Genomic DNA, 6803 nt, shown 5'->3' with positions numbered 1-6803 from the left:
GATGTTGCTTTAGTAAAGGAAATTAGTATCAGTCAATCAAACATGGACATGCACAATTCTAATTATGTGTTTTGCCAATATCATAAAAACAGTATGTTTGGTGCCTTAGCTAGTATGTATCCAAAGTGTGTCAGAAATATTTGGACTCACTTTTATAAGAATAACCCATTTTCCAACATAAGAATAACCCATGGCCTATTTCTGTCATATATGACTCAGGGGGCTTATTGCCCTAAAAGAGATGAAGCCTGCATAATACAGGGTGAAAGGTGGGCAGCTAAGCCAGGGAAGCAAATGACACCATTCCACTGAGGGCTGGACCTGGCTGCAACCACTTCTGATTCTCCTACAAGGCACTGAGATCATAATTGATATTGCTTGGAATTGACACTGATCTGAAATCTTTGTGATCTGACACTAATGAAGGTACACAGAGCAATTCAAGCTATCATTGCTTTAATCACACATAGAATCCTGTCAGTTCTTGAACTTGGTGGAGGGAAGAATTAGGGAGCAAACAACTGAAAATGTTAGAGGAAAGAGATAATGCTACAGAATTATCTACATAAAATATGGTGTCCCTTTCCAGAAATAATGTTAGAGGAAAGAAATAATGCTGCAGAATTATTTACATAAAATGTAGTGGACCTTTCCAGAAATAATGTTAGTGTCTTATTTCTATGATCAATGCTTTAGATGTTGATAAGTTCTAATAATATTATTATTAAACTTGACAAGAAGACCTGCTTTTCTTTGATCTGTAGATAACCCAGATATTTCTAATGAGTATTGTGCTTTGTTACATTACTATTACTTAAGAAGTAATAGTAACTTAAGAAGTGTGTGAACATATCTATTTATTAATTTACTTTCTTGGTCAGCTAATTGCTCTAGATAATTTCTCCCTTACTGAGAAATCATGGGAACTGTCCTAAATCAAATAAATTCTTTAACTGAGCAATTTTCACATGCTTTTGTGAGGATTTATGGGATCTATCTAAGTGAAAATGGTCTTTTTCTGTAACCACTGGGAGAACTGGGGTATGAATTATCAGTAAACCAGTGTGCCTGTTGAAGAACAGATTTGATCTAGCCTGCAATTATCCACACAATTTAACTGTTAGTATTAGAAGGAAATGAGCCCCATGTTAGAGTTTTGGCATACTCACACTGCCTAGGATAATACCCAGAAGCCTTTCATAAGATAGCAGAGGCCAAAGACCATTCTCTTCATGGGTGAGGCCACAGAGTTTAGGGTGGTGAGGGTTCCAGGTAATGCCCTGGACTGCCTTGTTTCCTCTCAGCCTGGCAACCAAAAGCTCCCAGGGCATGTCTGGGCAGTGCACTGACTCACAGCCACTGCTGAGGCAGAGGGTCAGGCTGCAGGGGTTAAACTGTAAGGTTCAGCCACACCTGAAGGTGAGTCAGGAGATATGTGCAATAAAAAAGAGAGCAAATGTGCTTGATTATAATCAGTCTTAGATGTTTGGCCACTCTCCTGTACCAGCTCCACACTGGATTTTAATGCTCATGATAGCCATGGGATGGGATTGCATGAGCAAACAATCCTTGTTCTCCTGTTCACAATGGTACAGCCTCTTTCTATGGACAACTCCCAGAAACTAGAATGAGAGCTAGCAAAAGTCCCTGGCTTCTGAAAATGATTTTAGGTCTTGAGCTGATCTTCTGATCCTGATCTCTGATATTATAAAATCACAGAATGGTTTGGGTTGGAAAGGACCTTAAAAATCAATTAGCTCCAACTCCCCTTCCATGAGCAAGAGCATTTTCCACTAGAGCAGGTGCTCAGAGCCCTATCCAGCCTGGCCCTGAACCCCTCCAGGGATGGGGAGTCCCCATCCTCTCAGGGCAACCCAGTCCAGTGTCTCACCACTCTTACAGTAAAGAGTTTCTTCCTAATATCGAATATAAACCTACCCTCCATTTAAAGGCCATTTCTCCTCCTTCTATCCCTACATGACCCTCCCAAACCCCACAAGTCCCTTCTCAATCTTGTAAGCCCCTTTAGGTGTTGAAGCCTATGACAAGGTGACCCTTGGAAGGGTTTACCTGCACTTTATTAAAGCCTTTGAAACTGTCTTCCAAAGCATTCTCCTGGAGAAACTAACTGATCATGACTTGAAGAAGTGCACTGTTTCCTTGGTGAAACTAGTGTGGTCACCAGGACCAGGGCAGTGCTTGTCCCTTTGTACTGGTGAGGTCACACCTCCAATCCTGTGCTCAGTTCAGGTCTCCTCTTACCACAACCAATTCAGGTGCTGGAGCACATCCAGAGAAGGGCAGCAGAGCTGTGAAGGGTCTGGAGGAGCAGCTGAGGGAGCTGGTGGTGTTCAGCCTGGAGGAGAGGGGGCTCAGGGGTCACCTTATTGCAACAACTCCCCTTATCTCTATAAGTGCCCAAAAGGAGCCAGGTGGAACTTGAATTTTTCTCACATTTAATACCTTACAGGATGAGAGAAAATGACCTCAAGCTGCACCAGAGGAGGTTTAGATCAGCTATTAGGAAGAATTTGTTCACTGGAAGAGTGATCAAGTGTTGGAGCAGGGAAGTATTGGAGTCACATCTCTGGGGGCATTTAAAAGACACGTAGATGTGGCACTTAGGGACAGTGTTTACTGGTGGGCTTGACAGTGCTGGGTTGATGGCTGGGACTTTCTGACCTAAACAATTCTATGATAATTCTGCTCTGGGAATTTCCAACACAACAACGCTTTGGCAGCTCCTTTTAGTTCCCAGGGGAAGCAGACATCTACTGCTTCCCTGCCTAAGCGCAGGGCTAACAGCAATCTTGTATTTTCTCCCCATTCTGCCCAAAAGAGAATTTTAAGTTAAGGGCCCCTTTTTGTTACCACATGTAAGTCTAGAAAGAGTCCATAATAGCCAGTGTAAGTTTTCCATGTTAATAGAGAGTCTGCACACAGTAAAAGAGAGAGAGAGAGAAGAAAAGAAGAAAGGAAGGCAAACAGGACTGTGATTCCACTCACTGCAAAACTTAAAAAGAAAAATTGTCCTCACTTCACTCATATGAGGAAACAAAGTGCTCTGACACACACAATCACCCTCTTAGAGCCTTTCTTTCTATTTTCCTGTTACTGTTAGAGACTTCTGTCTGTAATCAGTCATCCTTGCTGTAAATTTCTTTAAATTGTAATTGGGCAGTCTTCCAGATTCAGAGGGACCCCTTTGCCAGAGGAGCTCCTGGGGACATAGCCCCTACATAGCCCCTATTTTGTGAAACTGAGGACTGATAAATTAATAGAGAACGGATTACCAATATGATTCTTTATTTGTAGCAGAAATCTTGTTTTACCTGCAAGTATTTTTAAGGAGCCCCATTATGAAATATGTACTGTTGCACCTTCATGTTCCTGTATTTAGTTTTCTGTCAAAAAATGCTCCACATTTAAGGTCATGGTCTTTGTTTTTGTGTGACACTGGGAATTTAAACCTTAGCCTCTTCACCTGCCACCCACCTTCTTAAGGATCTCAAGCATAAGAGCAATTTGAATCAATTTTTTCAAATCAGCTTTATTTTTCCCTCTGTGTGTGTGTGTCTCTTAGTCACATGCAAAAGCCCAGTGGTAGCAGTCTGACAGGATGGGTCAAGGCCTGTTTTATTGACAAGCAGAGCTGGCCTGGGTCACTCTGCTGCTGGCAGCTGGCATTGCCTGCAGCCACCCAGGCAGCCTTCAGAGTCCTTTGGCTTGGAGAGGCACAGAGAGCACAAGTGGCAGGGCTGAGATTAAGGGATGGCACCTACCTGCTTGGGAGAGCAGAGGAGCTGCCTGGCAGCACTTCAGCTGTGCTTTGGATAGCAGAAGAGTGATTTTTGTTTTGTAGCCCACTCCCTAAGCTCAGCCCCCTCCTCCCCACTTCAGGGGCTGGGTGTGAGTGTTACCCTAAAGTGGTCACAGCCAAATTCAACCACCTGTTTCAGCAGGCACAACCAGGGCTACCCTCCACCCACTGTGCTGCATGCCCTCAAAGGGTCAGGAAACTGCTGCCTTTGAGCTTTTCCTGTCCTCTTGGTGTCAGTGGGTAATGTCTGATCTCTGTGGTGTCATAACCTTCTTCCTTGAGCTAAGTTTTAGCCTCTGGGTTGACAAATCATGGCTGTTTTTGAACTCTTTTATTACAGCAAAGTTGCATCAGCTCACCTCTGCTGGCTTCTTGCACTATGCTAGGGAACAGTTCAGCAAGACCTGGCACTATCTTTCCGTCCTAGGTTTGAACCTTATTTTAAATACAAATATCTCTCCTTTTCAGCACAGTCAGGAAAGATAGGGTCATCTTTATACCTGATATCTCAAGCAAAGCAGTGTGTAAATATCAAAGATGTTAAGGCAAGGCAAACATACCCCTTTTATGTTTGTGGGCAGCACTAATGACACAGGGTGAAATTTATCCTCTTATCAAAGGTCAACACAAACCTAGGCACTACTTCAAAGGTGCATTGATCCTACAATTGGCTCCTGGCACTGAGCTGGATTTCACCAAACTCTAAAACACATGAAAACTGATAAATTTCATATATCTGTGTAAAAAATAATAGAGTGTGTTCAGATACAGACATGCTTAGCAATCCACAGGAGCTATCTTGATTTTGCTAGGACAATGTATGTTTCTTTTGTCTTGTGCTCACATATTTTGGACAATATTTGTAAGCCAGCTTTCCCATCCTCCCACTTAATCAGTAAAACCATCCAAATTCTTTGCAAATACACAATATTTACTTCAGCTTTTTGTTTACCAAGAAGAAGCTGACAATCCAGTGGCAGTTTTTAGTACTGCAGGTATTCTTTGGTTTGCAGACAAAAGCAAGAGTTAAAGACACTCTTTCAGGTCTTAGTAGATCTTAGTGAATAATAATAGTAATAATAATAATAATAACAACAACTCTCTGATGTTTCCTACCATGCTTCAAGATACCAGAAAGGTCTTGTAGACAGGGAAAATGTGAAAGACAAGGGAGAGGGCAGTAAAGTCAATGTAAAAAACTGGTGCCTTTTTGTTAGTGGTCCTACACATAAATGTGTTGCTGCAAAGGAGGCATGGAGTTATTGTGTATGCTGCAATTATGGCCATGCTGGGTGTGAACATATTAATTGTAAATACTTTAAGAGAAGATATGGCATCTGCACTTGGAGGTTTTTTTTTCCTTTCTTTTGTGTTTTCTTTCTGTGGTTGTGTTTGAGCCGGGTGTGCCAATATTTGCACTCTGAGGAGCAGCATCAGAATGCCTGGTATTCACATCTATGAGTAAAAACAATGACAACACTTCAGCTAACTCACAGTAGCTTCATGTGCATTAGTCACTGGTCCCTGTGTGCTCTAATTATAGACTGTCTTAACATTGCAAATACAGGACATAAGCAAAGACTTTACAAAAGTTGTTTTGGCATTTCTTTTTTACTTGCTAGGCTAATAGACAAGATGTTTTAAGTACAGATCCATGCTTGAAGTTGTCTTTTTCTTGAAATGTGACTGTGACACTTAATATGATAACAGTAGCATGAGATGAGATGGATTAGGAGGTACTTTGCTCAGGATAGGTGAACCTACCTGGTAGTGTGCTCTTTAGTTCTGAGAAAATCAGATTATTTTTCCAGTTCACAGGAGTAAGACATAAAGAGTCTTTTCATAGCTGAGCTGTATTTTTTAACCTGAGCTGCTCTAAATATATAACCAAGGGCAACTAAATCCCATGTGCTGTGGCTCACTGTACAAGTTATAATTTATTAAACTGTTATATTCATGAGATTATGTCAGAATTCCCTTGTTCTGTCATGTATGTTACTGCTTTGGGGGTTCCAGGAGGTCAAACTCTGACAGTGTCAAGAATAATTATTTTTTTAATATACTCACACTCCCTACAAAAACCAATCTTTGTTTGGTTTTGCCTTATTTAAGAGTGTACTCATTAGTTTACAACCTTTGATGAGGTTTTCTAAGCTTCAACTGAATTACTAAAATCTGTAAGAAACACAGCTCCTCTGAAGATGGTATTATGACATAAAACACATGGAATAAAAAATTTGTATTTCCATAAAAAATTCAAGACATAATGTTTATTTTTGCATGTTGATACAGCTGTCTGTATGTGTTGGGGCCCATGGTGGTAAACACACAGTTATGCACATTAACTTGTTCTTCTGAATTAGTGATTTTATACATATAGAATAAACTAATAATCTCCCACTTTATAATGAATTTGAAGCTCATAAAATGTGACAGCTACTGATGTTCTCTACCAGTAGACTGCAATGGTTTGCCCCAATATAGTGGGTACTATTTGGGTGGCAGGTTTACACAGTGAGAATATTAATAGCATCACAAAGAGTTAATACTACAGTGAGTGGGACAGGTGGAACACTGTGCCTGTGAGTGGAAGACCAGGGCACACAGCCAAACAGAGCTGAGTTGTGGTAAACTAATATGTTGTCACCCATCCACTGAATCAACATAATTGACCTTGTGCTCGTTTCAGCTTTGGGGAGAATCATTTAATGTCAAGCTCTTTGACTGATATCTTGTCCACCAATTGTAGAAATGCTATTTCATTCTGAAATTCTCATAATTCTTTTTATATTATCACAGTAAGCTTGTGTAATTAGCTATAGAGAATCACAGAGCTGTTAGGGTTGATTCTACTCCTGACCATCTTCTTTTCTTCCACATGCCTGGTGATAAACTAACTAACTGACTGACTAACTAACTAACCAGCCAGCTATTTTGTGCTGAAACATTTACTTGCTATTGTGTAGTAGCTTGATTCTGGCAG

Source organism: Oenanthe melanoleuca, chromosome 1A (assembly GCF_029582105.1).
Source record: "Oenanthe melanoleuca isolate GR-GAL-2019-014 chromosome 1A, OMel1.0, whole genome shotgun sequence".
Classification (NCBI taxonomy): domain Eukaryota; kingdom Metazoa; phylum Chordata; class Aves; order Passeriformes; family Muscicapidae; genus Oenanthe; species Oenanthe melanoleuca.
The sequence above is the reverse complement of the archived record's forward strand: the minus strand, read 5'-3'. Positions refer to the sequence as shown.